The sequence below is a fragment of the Rhopalosiphum padi genome, chromosome 3 (genome assembly GCF_020882245.1).
Source record: "Rhopalosiphum padi isolate XX-2018 chromosome 3, ASM2088224v1, whole genome shotgun sequence".
In the NCBI taxonomy this organism is placed as follows: Eukaryota; Metazoa; Arthropoda; class Insecta; order Hemiptera; family Aphididae; genus Rhopalosiphum; species Rhopalosiphum padi.
In genome coordinates, this window is record NC_083599.1 from 15,258,980 (window position 1) to 15,280,195 (window position 21,216).

Below are 21,216 nucleotides of genomic sequence, written 5' to 3' on the forward strand. Positions count from 1 at the left end.
TTACAATTCTCGCACACTGAATATTAGCACTCGGACTCTATATTATCAGTTTTGTTCATGACTCGATTCTTCGTGTGACCTTATTTTTTTATTTTTTTACATCGACTAACAAACGAACACCTTGCGTGTCAAGAACGATATTCATACCATTACCGTTGTTCTTTGTCACCGGTATTTTCACTATTAAATAGTTATATCGGTTCTGCACGCATCCTGGTGATATTCTTTTTTTAGCAGATTTTTGGAGCAATTCATTAGGTCCATGTAATATTTAGTACTGTAATCCAACAACGATCGTTCTATGCCCTTTTTGTGATTTTTTCCTATAAACATTAAACATAATGACAGAATACGCTATAGTATATAGTTCAACACAACTGAAGTAATCTAAAATACTTTATAGTTTAGTAGTGCATTTTTAGTCCAATCCGTGTAGTTCAAAATGATCAAATTAAAAAATGTATTATTGATATTTGTATTTTAAAGTATTATTCTTAATATAATTATTTGTATAATAATAATATTTTGAATGAAAAATTACCTGATTCAATATTATGCCACCAACAGTTTTTAAACTGAAAAATAATTAATCAATACTTATACACAATTTTGTCATCAAGATTATTAGTTTAACAAAATTCGTACCAGACAATATTGAAAATAAATTCGTTAAATCTGTAACGTGAGTTACATAATAACATAATAAATAATGTTTTTGTAAATTTATTTATAATTTTTTTTTTCAAATATAATGAACGAATGCATTTACACCCTTTAGACGGAGCAGATATTGAAACGAAAGAAATTTTTCAACGAACCAAAGCAGTAGGCAAAAATGTGCCCAACTTTGAAACGAGACAGCTAGAAATATAATATTAAACGAATGATAAACTTACAATAAAATATAACAAAACCTACTACATCATATAATTTTGTGCGTGGAAATTAAATGTTCCAAAAGTATAATTTGTCACAAAGCCACAAAGGCGTAACTAATATTCATAAGTCAAAACAAACTCGAACATTCTCTTAGTAATCATGCATTCAGAATTCAAAATGTTCGTAATTATATATTATGTTTTTATAACTTTGTATCAATGTGTTGTGTGTGATATTTAATCATATTAGTCTTGGTACATGAAAATCAAAGAGAATGCTTAATTTCAAATTGAAAATTAATTCATGTAAGTTGTAAACAAATGCAAATAGTATCTAAGTATTATTTTTCATATGACCGTGACAAAATGTGAATATAATATTATATAATATATATTGTATCTAACTTTCATTGTAAAAAAGATGCTTTTATCATAGGATATAAGTTGTCACATTTCGTTTGAGGTATTGTGTTCTCCATTACAGTATTTTCAAATTTAAAGTTTATACAGAACTTTAATATTAAGTTCAAGTTTACTTCTAAGTTTAATACAAAAATTAATACGTACTTGGAAGTAACTTATTTCAAAATACTTATTTTATTTATTGACACTATAGTAATTTTATCAATTAGTCTTGAACTTTTAAATTATTATTATAATATTATATTTATTATTATTTTTATTTCGATAGTTTCATATTAGTACTCATCGGCCGTCGCTGTCACCGTCGATCGGAAAAACATTTTATGATGTTGATGACGCAATAGCTTTTCCAAAACCTTTGTCAACGTATCATACCTTATAATATACCACGTGTCCCAGAAAACAGGGTAAATTTTATCATTCATTACTCTGCAAATATTTTTCAATTCTGTTTGCGGTACGTTAAATTAGACTAATCAATTATAAATTCATATGATTTACAATTTTCTTAACTCATGTATTTTGCGGATGCGCAACAACATTTTATTTTTTTCAAATTGCAACCGCTATTTTTAATATAATTTTCGAATTAATCAATTTTTTTCTAGCAATTTTGATTCATCAACATGTATTCTAAACCAAAAACTCGTAAAGTTAGAGCTTGGTATAACTAAAAAACAAAATGTATTACCCACACAGCATTGCAATATTTATTAAATATTGACCAAATATTGAAGTTTAATATTTAATCATTACAGATTATACTTTTTTTTAGTTTACAAATTTTTTCATTCTAAACATCATTTGATATAGGTGTTATACATTTATTATTACAGTAATAAATTATTTACCATCCATGATTTATTATTAAATTATTATTCATTATAAAATTGTATAAATTACATAATTTACTAAAAAACCATCTAATTCCAGAAAATAAAATTCTAAAATTCTATTATTTTTTAACAATACTATACATTTTTATTTACTAAAATTATTGAATAAATTATTCAAAAGTCTGTCGACTATGGATTGCCATTTAAAAAAAATGTAAGTCATAGGAGTTTATGATCAATTAGTCTAGTTACGTCCCGCAAAAATAATTGAAAAATATTTACAGGGTAATGAATGATAAATTAGTGTACCCTGTTTTCTGGGATACGTGATATATCATTGTTGTTCTAAGTATACAAAATAAATAAAAGTCGACAGAAAGGGGGATGCAAGTAGGTTTAACGTTTGGCGGTAACACCTACCAACCCCACTATGAGCAATATATCCAGTGCAAATCAAAATTTTTCTGATGAAACTCAAAATTGACCGGATAAAAACTTAATTAGCAAGGAGTAAGATTAAAAAGCTGATAGACGTGGATCAGGTTGTCAGATAAAAATTCACGCAATAATAGTTTATCAAAAGATTTCGATAACTGAACCGGAGTGTCCGGTGATTTGCTCGGAGTCTTCGAAAGATTTGTTTAGAGTGTCCGGTAAAATGAGTTATATATGATCCGTTCATCGATACCTGAGCTCATCAGTAATGGGGGGGGGAGAAGAACCAATACAGTTTTGGCTCCACGCCAATTGCCAAGACAATACTCCAAGAGACTGGTATCCACAAGCCTCGATAGGTTAACGTGTTGACCACTCAGTGAAGTCACAGGTTTGCCAACAATGTGAATGTTGGACTTTCGATGGAAAAAGTTTAGATCAGAACTCTTGGAAAGGTTTAACGGAGACGAGTTGCAGTTGAGTCTGCAATCAGAGCTATTAAGCACCGATCAAACCCCAAGAGAGACTGAGGGAGTCAAAGAGCGAGCAGCCCCAGCACTACACTAAAACTAAAATGGTTGGACACGAGAACAGTTGAGAACGCCAAAACGACCGTCGTTATCACGACAACCGAGACATCTCTTTGCCTGAACCATTTTCGGCGTAACGCAACGTGTACATTTTTGTTATTATTTTAAGTATCTAAAATAAACTGTTATTGTCAATGTCAATGTTCGTTCTTTTAAACCTCTCCGACACTTACGATGTGGACCAAACAAATAATAAGTTATCACTAGTGTATTTGTTTCTTGTCACCGAATCTTGCTGACTAAAAACAGATAATTCATCCAAAATTTCGATAACTGTTCGGCTTTAACTGGTGGCGTACCTGCCATCCGTTTTCAGTGACGTAGCTGTCGGATAATGTATGATATATGGAAAACGCGTTTTCGTTTTATATAATATTTATACAATAATATTTTAAACATCGATCAAGGAGGGTAACCGAGGCTATCCTACAGTATGTTTTATTATATCTATAGCATAATAATATACCGATCATAGATTTATAAATCACCGACCGGAAGCCAACGGCGTAGCCTAACGTACAGGAATCTCTTGAACGCATTGCCCTTTTCACGCTGTAGTGCTAAACATCGACAGCCGTGTTGGTTTCACATAATATGTCCTATAGAAATAGTATTATTTAGTACCTATATATACATTATATAAGTATTATTATAGTAATATATTGATATTATAACCTCTCGACCGGAATTGACGAAGGCATAGTCTTTTTCCGCACCCTTTACAGTCTCCGACGCTGGAAAACCGTAGGACCGTATTCAACCTTCAAAGACATTAACACAATACAATATATTATTTTTAATAAAATAGTCATCTGATATAAATAACTAACCTTTTTCAATTCAATAACGTTAATCGAGTATGCATCGAGTATATATATATATATATATAATGCATATATTATGTGGTATTTCATCTTTAATTTTTTATTTATGTTTTAAAGTATTATTGCAATGCAAATGCAAATATCATTAGTTGCCAATAGTGTTTTCTTCAAAACATCGTTTTCAACAATCATAAGTTAGAAGCAATAATTGATCATTTTGTATTTACAATAATATAGTAATAATATAATAATGACAAGTACAATGCGCTTATTGTGTAGTATTTGCGTATCGTAGATATTGGAGATTTCAATAACGATTTTTAAATACAAAATTATGTATTTAGATTGTTATATAATGCTTGTTGGTACGGAGTAACTCATTTTAAAAACTCTACATAAAATATCGATGTTTCCATTGACCTACATATCATTTAAACGCGAAAAACGCAATTGTATATGAAGTATAGGAAGTTTTCCAAGAATTTAGGTTGATAGGTACATAGAACGCGAGAAAATTATTATAATTTGAGTTTATAAGAGTACAATTGGTACTTTTTTTGTTCCCTTCCCCTTATACTCATTAGCACACGTATTATTTAATTTCATTTGTAAAATTTATTAATTTGACATGACAGTTATAAATTCAGCAACAATTGAGTTGGTTGTCAAAACAAAATACTAAAAATTCTCAGTACTCATATATAAATCTTATGTATACGACCCATACTTATTTACCTACCTAACAAATTATTGTGTTTGGCTGTCGAGCGGAAGGTGAGGAATTATATTACTTTCATAACGAGTCACTACATTATTATTAAAGTTTACCAGTAAATATATATGTATACGATTGTTGTTTAAGTTATTTAGGAAACTATGCCACTTTCTTTGGTGCAACATATTTACATAGCATACTACGCATACTCGAAAAACAAAGTTGTCATAATTTAAGTGATTACTTTCTTTTTAAAAACTTTTGAAACAAAATTACATTATTTCGCGTCACAATTTTAATATTTTTTAAGTTTTTTATCCATCACATTTCCAAATTTGTAATATTTATCTTATGATAATTAAATATTGGCTACAATTTCAGAAGTTTGTAAAATATACCATCGGTATTACACCGGTGTTTATACGAAGAAAATGATTCAACTAAGTACCGCTAAAATGTAATTATACGTTGACAATTATTTTCTATGACACTGGTAATTTCCTGTTTATTTGTCATAAAATTATAAATTTCTTTAGTGTTAGAACCGTTTTCGTACAATAATAATGTTCTAAAATGCAGTATTTTTTTTTTTTTAATCAGAAATTGGCAGAATAATGCTTTGGAGTTAAAAAAAATCTAAATAAAATGTAAGTATTTTATACATTTTATAAAACTGTTATCTTGATTTTTATCAACGTTGTTACTAAAGCATTAATTTAAATATTACATCTCACACCTATACATATTATTATATGGTATAATTAGTTAGATGTATAATGTTGATAATTTGTATTAATATCATTATTTAACCATTTGAAAAATAATATATTACTATAACTTTTAGTGTAAAATTGTATAATAAGTATTATAAACAATGTTATATTATTACATACTGCTAATTAATAATATTTATTTTTGGATAAAATAATTACGTATTGATTTTAAGTAAACAAATAATAATTTTGTAATACATTTTCGTCTCAACATTAATTTTTAGAATGTAAAAACGAAAACTTACATCTGTCTGCATATAATTAATCAAAACCATATTCTGCCTGACTCGTGGTATTCTAACGTAAATACTTGTTATACGATGTTTTAATAAATTTTAGGACACCTAAATAATTAAAAATATTATTACACAAGGACACAAGGTGCTTCAAATAAAATTGCGCAGAGTAGCATGATATTTGTGATAATAATGTATGGTTTTTATATTTTATTTTTAATTTTTTACTTGTAAAATCGTTTTAAACTGTAACTGTATCGTTTAAAAAAAAATAAATGACGATATCTTTTCATTTTGGTATTATCTTTAAAAAAAAAATCATAATTGATTATAGTTTGGTCTTTTGTTTATGATAACTCATACAACTACAGTGAATAATATTATAGGTAACAATTAATAAGACAAATTTAATTATAGAATATTTTGTCTATTATGCTGAATTTTTCTTCAGTCAATATATCCTAGTTAGTAATTATTTATGAGGTTTATGTCCAGTGGATGTGCCGAATCCGTGAAAACGATACTATTAAATATAATACAACCCTACCAGGTACATTAATTATTTCTTACGACCATTCTACAAAAGGTTTTTATTTTAAAATAAGACATTAAAAATACACGTCGATGTAAAGCTATTTTTTACTCACATTCTTGAACCATTGGTCCATTCCTAATTCGCAATTATAAGAATACGATTAACACAATAATTATATAATAGTGTAACCTTATTATTAAATTATTATGTTAATACACAATTAAACTATTGTACTTACAAAACCCGACTGACGGACGTAAATTTATAAAATAAAAATATGTACCTCCGTTGTATTATTATATTTCATTGAATTGTCGGAATAATTATTCGAATTACAAATTAAACAATCGCTCAGCGATTAGTTAGCACCTAACAAAAAACAATGTGATTTGTATGATGTTTAAAAGTACAGATGAGGAGGTTGTGAACTACTGGAGCGTGAAAAGGTATTACATTATTATATATACATATTATAATACAATATAAATCCGTAGACCGTATAAAATGTATGATATATTTGGTTAAATGATCGATTTCTGCGTGGAATATTTTTACGACATCTCGTATTTCATACATATCTTTACAGTTTGATTGAGTATTTTACTCGGCAACATTATTCACAAAGTTGCGTTGTTCTCTATGAAATATTATGTAACGGAGTATAATTCATCTGGGAATACAAATGACTAATGTGGTTTTTCCTCTCGATACGCGCCGAGTGGCCGTAAATTACATAAATCCCGCGGATTTCCACTAAGACAGCGGATGATGCTCTATAATAACAATAATATGCATTAATGAACATATATTTGCACCCATGACATAATACTATAATAATAAAGTAAACATTAGTTTTCATTAGTAATACTCGAAACTAAAATGTTTATTATAAGAAAAAAAATGACTAGATTTTAAATGTTAGGTGTAAGCATGTACACCGTAAGTAATTGTACTATTAAATGTCTTAATGCTATAGGTAAGTAACATAAACATTCATTATATCTCTTCAAATCATAAAATAATTATATTGAAATATAACTATTTAATTACATTTAATTGCTTAAAATTTTATTTTATTAAATAACTAAAAGTTATGGATATTTATTTATTTATATTAACTGTACAATTTCAATGATTAGTGCAATAATAATAATAAAAAAAATTTTAAATTCAAAGTTTTTATTGTTCAGTAGGTTTTTACAATATGACAAGGTTTATTTCATAACTACCAATATTATTCTAAAGAAATTTAACAACGTATATTTTGTATAAGTTGAATATTTATTTTATCATATCATTTAAAAAAATATTTAAAACTACTTCACTTTTAAAATTTAAATAACTATATTAAGCATTGGTTTAATATCATTTGTTTTTAATAAATTTACTGACTAGAAAATTTAATAAACTAATAATTAAATATAATATTATTAAAATAAACGCAATCCTAATATTAAAAACATATTCTTAGAACCTTAATACACATCAAGTTTCAAAATTAAATTGTTTTACTTTCAAATTTTATTTGAGTCTTTACAAACAATTTTTCATAGTTGGTATAAAATTAATAGGAAAAAACATGCAATGTAATTATAATCATCCATCCCTAGATTTGTCACGTTAAATTAAAAACTGCAGAATACTTTAATTTGACCCAAAAAACTTTTTTTTAAATATTTTTTTATTTTATATAATACAAACAACGCAAGTTTAATTTTGTTACTAACATAATAATAAAAGGTTTATTATAAAATAAGAATAAAAGTTTTCAATTTAAATTTTAAACAAAAAAAAACATAATACATTCATTTTAATAGTAGAAAACTACAAAATAATGAAATATATTATATACATCGCTCATTAAGGAAGTATTGTTATAAAAAAATACAAATAAAGAACTAAGATACGTTATTTCTTAGAGAAACTTTAATCTAACACTAATATTTACTTAAATTATGATAAAATGCTACTTAATGTAATATTTTAGTATTTATAATAAAACTAATTTCAATAGTATATGTTAATACATGTATTATAAAAGTAACATAATATTATATTCTGCAAAAATATTACATTATCAACGATAAAAAGTACGAACAAATCCTTTATCTATTTATAAATATATACATAAAAAAAAAATATATTTCCACAACACTTACATTACTTAGTTTTTATTAGAATTTATTTTTATAGGCTTTCTATAAAACTTCAGTTGAATTCGACATTATATAGTTTCTTTTGATAAAAATTATTTTAATTTTCCCTGTTTAACTGACAATAGTTGTCCAAATATAATATTAAATATTAATAATAATATAAATATATTATATGCAAATAATATTGCATCGTATACAATACAATATATTTATATAAATATTATGCTTTAGTAATTAATTTCATTAATAAGTGTCAATTATAATATTTTTTAATATTATTATTCCTGGTTCATTATTATACTCGACTAAACGTATATAATATTGTACTTATTTTAGGATTTTAAATTTCAACTCTAGTAAAACACTCGTCTGCGACCTCGCCATCCAATAATATAATATGACTTTGACGTATTAAACTTATAAGGTATTAGGCCAGCATAGACTGTTGTAGACCACACATCTATAAAAATTAAAAACACGAGTATAACACAGAGCTGCGAAATTTATGATCCAAGAACTCATTTTTAACATCATCTGACGTGTGAGTGATGAGTGTAAAATGTTTGAAACTCTTCGTTGCGAGTCAGCATGTAATTGTTTTCGCATAACGGCATTATATATTTATTTACATTATCGAGTTATCTTCTAAAACCATTGAATCGGATATATTTCGCCCGTGTAAAATACGGATGACGTGCACTAGCTAGTAAGTGTATGTATATATCATATTATATATATATATCACAATTCACAGTGCTGCGTTGAGGGGTTTTGCTTCCCCCCGATATATATATATATATATATATATACCTCTTATCGGAGTTGCAAATTGGGCAACGTTTAAGCTCCCCCGGCAAGAGTTCGAACGATAATCGCGCGTCATTGATCTCGGTATAGCCGATTATAGGTATAACCTTATTTAAATTTTGAACGTTTGTACAATTCGAAGAAATCAAAACGCGAAACGAGAGGGAAATTTTGATTTTCCCAATGACTTTGAACGGGAATATACGTCTATATACCTACGTTTGTGCACAGCCACAGTATAAAAGGCGGCATAGTAATATTGTTGTATAGAAGCGTTGTGCGAGAGAAAAAAAAGAAAAGAAAACGAAAACGCGCGTGTACACCGCGATAATAATATATCGCACATAAATAATAATTATTATTGACGGCACGCGTATACCGTCGTCTTCGTCATACGACGAAAAACAATACTACACTATATATTATGTTATTATTTTCTATAAAGCCAAAATATTATCACTGGCGCGCTATACCGAATAACATATTATTATAATATCAAGTAACTATACTTCGAACTCGAGCCAATAAATACGTATCGGAATTTTATTGTCATATTATAAATCATTGAAAAATCGGAACTACGACGTCCGTACGTGCGTACGATATTAGAATAATATCGTAATGTATTATGTCATTCATTAATACGTAATATATTACGTGCAATAATGTCATAATTTATTGTTCATTCTACACGACGCGTAACAATGTACGATATTCGTATAAAATAATGATACGTAAAATATATAATAATAATAATAATAATGTAAATGGTATATATGTGTTATATTATATGGGTTTCAATCTTTGTTCTTCCGTATCCGTTTCCGTCAGAGTGCGCGAGGACACGGACATTGTCGATGGGTTTATTGCGCGAGTATAAAAGACACACACACACACTACGACGAAACAGACTAGACTGTGGTCCGACTTTTACGGCTTCCGACTATATACTCGCCGACCAAAAGTATTATCAGTTTTTGCTCACGCTTGCGCACAGAAGACTACTTAATACACGTTATATATATATATACACAATATATGATTATGTGACTACAATTGTTGTATTTCTACGGGAGTAGTATTAACGAATGACGCACCTTAGTCAGTCGGCGGACGGGGTGACGAAACGCACGCGGCCGATCGACGAGACAACGAGAGTCTTACGACCGCGAATTATTCGCGAGCGAAAACGAAAAAGACGATTATTAAATAGGAAGACGTATATTATCCGATACGGTTCTGTGCGACTATATAATAGGGTAGTGCGGTGCACGGTTGATGGGCGACGATTCGTTTTACTACTTGTCATCCGCGGCCGGCTGTTCGCAAAAATATTGTACACTACTACTATAATATTCTTACGGCGCGGTCGTTTCCCGCGCTGTACACCGTCCAGGTAAAATCGCCTTTGAATACGTAACTTTATAGTTAGAGATCGGGACTTCTGGGAGTTTGCATATTTTGCATATTTGACCATTTTTCATTTTATAAGTGCATACTTGACAATTATTCATATATAAATGGGTAAGTTTTTAATTCATAGTTTTTAAAAAAATATCTAATAGTTCGATGTCATGTTCAAGGTAATTATAGTACTATTATATTAAAAATATACAAAATGAATTCAATTTAAGTTGTTTTTAAAAAAAAATTTAAAGATTTTTGTTTTAGACTAAAAATCGATGTGAGATGAAAACAAATCTGAAAAAAAGAAAATAATTATCTCAGATAATCAATCAAATTAACCTATATTATCAAATTTATTTATTTATGTATCATATCAACAAATATTATAATTATTTATTACAAATGTACTTTTTTTAAATGCATATTTTAATAGCATATTTAGTAATTCTTTAGGGCATAAATACATGCATATTTTAAGGGTTTTTAGGGCATAAAGTCCCTAGCCCTATTAATAATTATGTAAAATACGCTTAATTCCGTGCGCTCGAGGTAAATGTTATTATTTTCACAGCTAACGCGGAATCGTACGAGTATAAAATAATATTATATTGCGCATGTTATCCGCATAAATCATATATTATTTGCTAATTTCTCGTGTAGGTATTCGAAAAACGGCAAATTGCGTGTATAGATATATACGTAAGTATTTCCACATAATAGCTACACCGTTGGTATGGCCGCCGTTATTAATTATCAAAAAGATAAATAGAATAAAATCATACTCGTTTCATGTAAATGATTTTTCTCTCCGACGAATCTAATAAGTACATTTATTTGTTTATTTTAGTACTCCATTCACGTATCTCTATAAAAAAAAATGTAATATTATATATTTAACTACGTTCGGAATAGGAACATTTTTTTTTTTAATTTTAATTAATTTTGTTCTTGACATTTTGATGAGGACTTCAATTAAAGTGCATAAATTCATTGGAATAAATCATGATATCATATTATTATACGAGTGTAGCATTACTATTTTTTTTTTATTTATTCGACGTATTCAAAATAGAGATAATTTTTATTTGTTAGCAATACTAGCTAATATTTTTATATAGGGTTTTGCTAAATTAATTTTCAAAATGTTGACATTATTATGATATATTTTTGTAAATATTTTTAATAATTAATAATTATTCATATTATTAATACGTCTATGGTATTAGTATTAACATTTTGTATAAGACTATTTTATTAAATTACCCGTTTTCTATTAGAATGTAATTTACTTTTGTCTAGTTTTTTAAACATACCAAATATGAGTTTGCATAATTATGATTATTTGTTTCGATATTTGAAATTTGCCACGTAAAAGTATGAATAGTTTGCTTATAGTTCGGCGTTTTAAAATATGCATTAATTTAATTATTTTATTTCCATTGTCCATATAATTTAGCTATATAGTCTTACAAACTATATAATATGTGTTATTTTTTTCAATAGTTTGTTTAAAAAACTTAAACATTATTTCAGTGTAAGATATATAAAGATTCAATTGTTTTTTTAAATTTTGTAATACATTAAAATTAATTTATTCCTATAAGTAAAGTTTATGTTGGGGTAAATTAATTATTATAGCATTTTAAAAATTAAAACATTTATACAGTTGTTGAGCAATAAACATACATACATTTTAAAATTAAAATTTTCTTATCAACCATTTTACAATAGAATTTTTATTTAATAGGCATAGATAATTAGATTTTTTATTTACATTAGATAAAATGTATTTTTTTTTAAAAAAAAGCATTGTCGTTGTATTAAAATAATTAGGACTTAAATAAAACAGAAAATGTTCCCCAAATTGTTTTTTATATAATGTACTCAAACACTGTAGGCTCTACTTTTCTATTTTTCGAAATGTAAAAATTAAATATTTTTAAAACAACTTAATATTTTTATAGTTGGAAACTGATGAGCCAATTAAATAATTTTTGTTTAGACATATCTTTACTGCTTGATTTTGTTGTTAACTAACCATATTGAGAATTTTATTTAAACAATATATAAACAATGCGCATAAATTTGGTATGTTGTATAATTTATATATAATGAAAATATCAGATCCTAAACGCATAATCATATCACTAATATGTATATTCCAACATAAATTCCAGTCTTTAAATAAGATTAAATTTAAATATTTTACTCTTGTGACTTTAATTATTATTTTGCATCACAAGAATTAGACACCTAATACATTACATATATTACAACTTACAAGAGTGTATGACAGAATTGTCAACTGGTACAGTTAGATAGTGCGGCAAACACAATTTTGTTTATGTTTAACGTCAATTTTAGTTTAGAAATATTTATCAAAATATACTTTATTAACTTCAACATTTGATTTAAATTTAAAATTTTCCGAAGTATAACTTAAAAAGAATAAGCACGTATCATCTGCGTACGTAATTATTTTACCGCCACTATCTAAATTGCATATTTCATTAATATAAATTATGAACAATACTGAACCTAAAACAATACCTTGAGGGACTCCATACATTTTTTTTTTCATTAATAAGTGTACCGTTTATAGAACACATATGTTTTCAGTTTTTAAATAAATAACAAACCAATCTAAGCTTTTATTTTGTATTCCTAGACCGGGTGAAATGTTTATTAGTATTTTGTGGTTCATTGTGTCAAAAGCTTTTGATAAATCCTAAAAGACTGCCAACACTTTTTGTTTATAATCAAGTTCATTATTTATACATTTTATTGTTTCATATAGTGTCCCAGTTTTGGTTTTACCCGGTCAAAAACCAAGTTGATTTTTGATTTTAGATAGGAAGTTGGCCTAGTTTTCACTATTTTTTCTAAATTTGTTGATAAATTATATACTAATAATATTGGCCTATCTTTAGTTTCCGAGTTTGACAATCGATAGTTTATATTTATTAGGAAAATCATCTTGTTTTAAATATAAATTAAATATATAACTGAGAGGATCAATATTGCATTTGATATATTTCGCTTAAAAATCTGAAAGACTGATATTTTATCAAAACCTGCAAAAGCTTCATATTTAAACTAGGTAGTTATTTATAATATTTAGTTAATCTGTGTATTTCTTTTTTTATGAAAAGTTTATTAAAAGAAGAATTACAAACTTTATTGTTAAATTTAATAGGAATATTTCTATAAGATTTTGTGTATTCTTCACCAATACCTACAAAACATAATGTATTTAATACATTTTCCACTATAAAAGGTTCTTATAGAGAATTTATTTTTTCACCATTTGTGTATATGGTGTTTTTGAACTTTTCATTTTTGTGTCGCTTTTCTTAGTTCCTGTTAATTTATTAATGCGTTTCCGCGTCATTAAGCGCATAGGTTGTATCTTTGAAATTTGAATTTTTTTTTGTTTTTATAAATACAATATTATAAGAAATTTAGTATACGTATTATAGGCACTTTAAAACTAAAATCCACGAAACTGACTATAAAAATTAGTGTTTTGGTCATTTACAATACTGACATAGATCATTCATACTATTCTACGAGTGAATTTACACACACACGCGCACACGTTGTCATAATCCTCATGTATACTTTTGTACATAAACGACCTTTGTCGGCAAATAATCAACGAAAACCTAAATCTTCGATTATGCCACTATGGAGCCGGCCGCCTATAAATACCGGTAAGTTAGCCCATATAGCACCAGACTCGGGTAGACGTAGTAGTCCGGAATCCCACTTGTAAGATTTATGTAAGTCGTTGACCCACGCGATAACACGGTCGCCGCTTAAATAAGTCTATTCCCCCAAATACTTGGCAACCATAGTCTCAGGTATAATGCATTACTTATCCTATCTCAACGTTTACAATGGGACCCTATATACAGTTTAAGTAAGTTTTTTTTTAAACTTTTTTAGTATAAATTAAATTATAAACAACGTAAGTCAATTAAAAATTACGCGGATCGTCGCCGATAAACTTATATCTCGTCTTGACGTCCAACGCGTGCTTATAGTTTTTAAGCTATATATACATATTTTTATATCGTATACAATAGTTTACTCGGTGTCCTACTCGGTACACTACGACACACACAAACACACGTATACACTTATATATCATCATACACACCGGGACGACTGTGAGCGGCAAAATCGTACGTCGAGCGCAAGTTGCGTTATCTCCGTCTCGTGTCGCCGCCACCACCACCACCGCCACCACCACCACCACCACCGTCTACCGCGGCGCACCGAACGAAAAACGCGCCCCTATAGCAGCGCGTGCTCCCGCCCCTCTGCGCCGCGCGGCCGACCGACGAGCGTTACAAGCGGACACACGAAACGCGACGCCGCCGCCACGGACGACGACATTCCGGCGTGATCTGCCGACTGGGTAAGTCGTCTCTCACGCTGTCGGTCGCTTGCTCTCCGAATCTCTCATTCTGCACCTCAACCCCGTCGGCGACGTGCGTGCGCGAGGGCGCGTGACGGACTGTCGCTCACACGGTCCGCGCGTTTTGAAATCGCGTGGCGGTTTTCACTCTGCCGCCCCCGACGAACCCGTCCGTGAGTATTTATCATGATAGTAATAATAATAATAATAATGATATTGTCGTTCGTATGACGTGATTTCTAAACGCGTATAAAAGACGCATCTGTCGCAAAATTGAATATATGTCTTATGATATGAACGTTTATAAATATTATGATAATTATGACACGATTGACACGTGTAATGTGTTTGAAATCGGGGGGATATAAATTTAGTATTTTTTAGTATTGCACATGCGAACGCACGTATATAATATAAGTATATATATATACTGCAGATTATAATGATATGTGTGTACAATATTTTTAATCATGTTTTGGTTTTAAACTTTTAAATTGAGATAACGATTGCTCATCCGTGCCACGATTTGGTTATCATAATTACTTTTGACTGTTAACCTGTGGCAAAATCAACCCGTTCACTAGTTCACTACTGCGAATACCCCGTGATTTATTCTTTACCCGTGAGCTGAAAAAATGACTATGTAAATTAATATTAAAAAATAAATACAAATAATGTTCTATGTCGAATAATATAAAAAATATACAGAATATATTATGATAATACTTATATATTATACCTGTGTAGTATCACTTTTAGGTACTTACCAAAAGAACTCGTTAATGCATAATTATTATAGTAGTGTAAATGTTTGTTGATAATTAAAACAATTGGAAAGTTATGCATGTTAATATTAATGTATTTGAACACCAAATCTTCAATGTTCGAGTAAATTATCAATATTTTGAATTTGCTAAGTACACAAAAACAATAAAAATTAATACATAGAATATGAATATATGGTGTATAATAAGAACAACTTTTTATAATACATATTTAAACGGCATCAGATTGATTTTTTTCTCTTTTTTTGGTGTCATTAATTATTAACCTTAGTAATTATAATATAATTAAAAAACGTAATAGATACCTCAAGTACATTTGGAAAATAAAATAATTTACTAGGTTTTTAAATACATTTATTAGTTTTAAATAATACACTTAGACATTAAAGTTTTCAAAGATTTCCAATTACTTAATTAATATTGCGTCATTTTTTATACATCATTCATCATATTTGATTTTTTTGTTAATTTAATGGAATACAAGTTCATTAAGAAGACGTTGTCTCCGCCATGTCGTATTCATCTTATAAACGTATAGTATAGTTAATTTTTCGTTCAGAAGCATCCATTTTCTTTATTGTCTTTAATATTAGGGTGAATTTAACTAGTATAAAATATAAAGGTAAGACTATTTTACAAGAAGCCATACAATTTTAATATGCTCATAACTCGATTCGAAATCAAAACATCAAAAACACCAACATAGTCTTGTATAATAGTCTGTACTTTAAATTGTATAAATAGTAAATTTACTCTAATGTTGAAAAAAAATGTAGTAAAATTATTTTTTTTTAATGTAAAATATGTTATGTTATACTCGAATTTCTTCAAATTATTTTTTGCATGAATTATATTTAGATGATTAGAGTAAATAGATATTAAAAATCTAATGCATATTCTATGTAAAGTACAATATACGACACTATAGATATTAGATATGTATCTCCAAGCTTTTGTTTTGTAGAATTGTATTATGTATTTATAATTTGAATTTTTTTTTTAATACGCTTTATGATGCTATATTATATATTTTATTTTCATAAAAAACATAATTAAATACACCTTGAAACAAATCTCAAAATACAAATATCATTAGTTATGGCCTAAATCAGAAATCAGTCAACACACTGTGTGATTCTGATGTGTATCTAGGGGTAGATACATGTACGTTTGGTTAAATATTACGATAGTGATTATAATATGATATGAAATGGATTTTTCTCATCCTAAATTTACTTACTGTTGTCTTGAGTTTCACTTTATTAATACATATTTTACAGACATGAATTATCATTATGTAAATTCTATTGAATATTTTTTTAAAATTTTTTTGGCATATGTCGCAGGTATGAGATTCATAATTAACATACGTAAATCATATTAAAAAGTTGATAAAAACGGTATTTAATTTGTTGCAGTAAATAGCTATTCAATTAGACCATCATCATTATAATAATTTTATTACATTTTTTAGCGCTGTGAATTTTGTTCATTTTGTTATTATAATCAATTAAACAACAATACTATGACTATGAATTTAATTAATTGTTTTTTTTCGGTTTCTAAATACTCGTATGTTTTTCAAGCCGTTTTCTATCTGCATAATAATATACTCAAGTCATGAGAAAAATATTATTTATAAGTATAAATTATTTCACTTTATTGATCAACTAGTAATATAACAGCTACTATTAAGTTCTGAAAACTATTAACGTGAATTATATAGAAAACAATTGTTTTCTTATACTGAAGTTATTTTATATTTCAAGATAAAGTAATACGAACAGTACATAACGAATGCGTAGGTGCCAAATTAAATCGAAATTTATCTATCTTGTACTATCATATTCATGAACGTGTGTAGATAGGTAATAATAAGAGTGTGTACGACATTTGTAATTTTCTTTACACTCACTCCCACATTCGTTCGATGCCACCTTTTGCGAGAAACACTCGACATGACGTCGCACAATTTGAAAACATCAGATTAAAATACGATTTATTTTTATTATAGACGCTGCATGGTGAATTATGCTGTTATATGTGTTATTATGGAACATTTTCGTTGATATTATCAAATGTTGTATGTGTTCTTTTACTATCCCAAAAACAGTGACATTAAATTTGATAAAGGAATGCTCACGAATCTCTTATCATTACATACGATTTTGAACAGTATAATATTTTGTTATAGCCTATAACTGGCAGTATAGTGTGGGCAAATGGAAATATCAGTTTGAGGTAGATGTGGACTGAGAGGGATACGGAGAAAAATGACATAATATAGTACGAAAGATATAATATACAGAAATGAACATTATGCGGTGTTCAAACATTATACTATATTTTATACAGAAAGTCGGCTGTGCTCATTTTGAATTGTACATTTTCAAAAACACTGTTTTATACTCATCTGGACCGTGAAGTGAACCTATTGTTTTGAATTTCAAACAATTGTAATCACACCTTATACGACAACGGCCAAATTTGTGTACATTCATAACAATACCTAATATTTACGATTACTTTTTAGTACTTCATTTTTCATTTTTTTTTTCAAACACTATAATTTTTATTTTAGCAAAAATATAAAAAAACTTATCCTACCACCATATTGCGGCGCAGTAAAGAATAGCTGTCGTAAACGAATAGTGCACATACATTTAAAATGTATTAATAAATTCAATAATGTTGAAAATTAGTTTTGTTAGGTAATGATCGTTGAAGTATAAAGTTTCCTTAACAAAATTGTCTGTTTGTTATAAAACACAAATTTCTCATCAGCAATATAGTTTTATCCTATATCCGAGAGTACTAAAGTAATCATCTCTATGTTAAAACGAATATTGCTCTACCTTACGACATTTTATGAACATTGTACAGTGTTTGCAAAGTTTTATCAATATGTCGAAAGAGATTTTATGAAATGACATTAAACGGATTTTAGAAATGAGTAGAAGAATAATCGAGAAAATTTCAATTTTACTGTTCTTAATACTTTTCCAATCTCAACAAAAACCACACTTAGGCATTATTGACTTGTAAAAATAAAAGCTTTTACAAAACTTGCCTGTAATTTAAACAATTCTGCATCAGTGAAATAAATACTCTTATTTTAATAATACATTATTCTATATACAGTTTGATTTTGTTTGTGTTTTTTGCGAATTCACTAGATTATGGTAAAAAAGCTTAAAATTTGTTTTATCAATATTTACTTGTTTAACCTCAGTATATAATATTGTCAGTTTATAACATTATATATTGTATAAAATTTAAATCGTACGAAAGTAGCGCAAAATAGTCAAGCCTGTTTTTTTTTTAATCTAATATTTTCTAATAATCCAATACATGAAGAATAACTTGACTGTATATCTATTTTAATTTTTCAATTATGACTTCAGAACCAATTCTCATTTGATTATATGATGTATCTATAGTTGAATATTATGTATATACCTAGTATTCAATTTAATTAATATACTCGTATGTGTTTGTAAACATAAAGTATTCCATCTATTATACCCATATACGTAGTAATAGTATCATTGTCTTTGTTTCACTCAAAACACATACAACTAACGGTGAACACTGAAATGATATTTATATGATTATATACATTAATATATACATATATAATATATATGTATATATAAAAAAAAAGCATAATATGTATTGTGTAGATTATACGTGTGTTCTTTACTTTGTTACGATCGATGATGTTTGTACGACCTGTGTGCGCCCAACATAATAATCTGTAAGATGTTTGTTTGAATTTCGCATAACCGTTATAAAATACTAATACCCACTAAACAATATATTATTATAATATCAAGGCTTGGTACCGTTCGATTCATTAATTTAATGGTAAAACAAAATTATCGTTTTTAAATCTAATTGGTGAATTAAAGCATAATGGTTAATTTTCATAATTAAAACCATATATTATACCTTAACAATAATACCACGGTGTTTCTCTTGAACCATATATACATTTATATATCTAAATGCATACCTACTCGTAAATATAGTAAATGCCATTATATTATACATATAGATAGTATTATTGCACCAACTTAGATATAATGTTATATAACAACACATTCCTTAGTTATTATTAAGAATCAATACAGATTTCTACTTGCTTTTATTTTTAATTTAGTACTGCGATATTTAATTTTGATATTTTGCGTTGAATTATTAGTTATTTGCGAATGAATTACCTACATAGTATTATAATATAGTTTTAATGACGTTTATGAATGAGATATGTACTTACATTTTAGTAATTATATCCAATAAAACAATAAAATGTACTACCGTAAACAGAGAAAAATATTTTAGTTTAATTGTTCTTTTAATACGCATTGTGCGAGAGAAAAATAATTATCAGCAAATACATTGATTGTGTATCAATACATTAGTGCACATAGTCAATGTATTTTTTATTTGAGTGTTTATTATATTTTATCGATTACAATTTATGTTCAACATTAATGTTTTAGATGTGAGTTAAATTTACTTTTTTGATTTACAGAGTTAAATGTATGCGTATATTGTACACACAAACGTAGAAATATATTATAATAACCTAAAATCAAAACACATAACCGAAACCGAAAAGCATATTTTTATAATAATGTCGGTCGATCACTGTCAATGTTGATATAACATTGATGTATTATAATATATTCGCAAAACATAATAATATTGCATAATATATTATATTTGTTTGTTTTGATTTCAAAAATTATATTGATAGATAAGCAGTGTATAACAAGCCTCAATCAGCATTTTTAAAACGATATTATTATTAAAAAATGAAAAATCATTATCATATTTTCAAAACGTGTCTGAAGCCTTGTGCATGAGTTATTATTTTTAATTATGATGAGCGGGTAAAAAAAACATTTTTCAAATATTTAGCCGTAAGAAATTGTATAAATACTTCATATCGACGAAACTAATAAAGATAAAAAAAAACTGCTTAAAATCTGATTAATGCAATACAATCGGACAGAGGGACAACCGACAGATAAAGGGATTGGAGACATTTAGCATTTTATTTAGTCACTTAACCTCATTGTTTAAATACAAAAAAAATTACAAACGTGATTTTTAGACATTAGACATTTTTAAACAATGAAAATATATATCAAATTATGTGGAACATCGATTATTGCTGATTAATTATACATGGAAAATCGTCGTTTACGTGTAACATAAATTAAAATGGTTCACACACTTATATTATTGTGTATGATATTATAAATATAATACCTTCTTGGCTTCTTATGACCTATAATAATATGTATGTAATACACTTGTACGAAAAAAAAAACTGTTGACATTGGCGTCTTTAGTGTTTCGACTTTAAAACGTATGTAAACACA

The 21,216-nt window shown here is 27.6% G+C and overlaps 1 protein-coding gene across 4 annotated transcripts in view; it reads left to right on the forward strand.

Annotated features, from left to right (window-relative positions):
- The first annotated feature begins 10,322 nt into the window (after positions 1-10,322).
- LOC132924228 (cell adhesion molecule Dscam2-like) overlaps positions 10,323-21,216 on the forward strand; it is a 277,463-nt gene continuing 266,569 nt past the window's right edge. For 3 of the 4 annotated variants that reach the window (XM_060988401.1, XM_060988403.1, XM_060988404.1), the window contains exon 1: positions 15,005-15,211. The gene's annotated coding sequence lies outside the window, so the exon portion shown is untranslated. Of the gene's footprint in view, positions 10,605-15,004; positions 15,212-21,216 lie in introns of those variants that run through there. The other variant, XM_060988402.1, reaches the window with a different exon arrangement.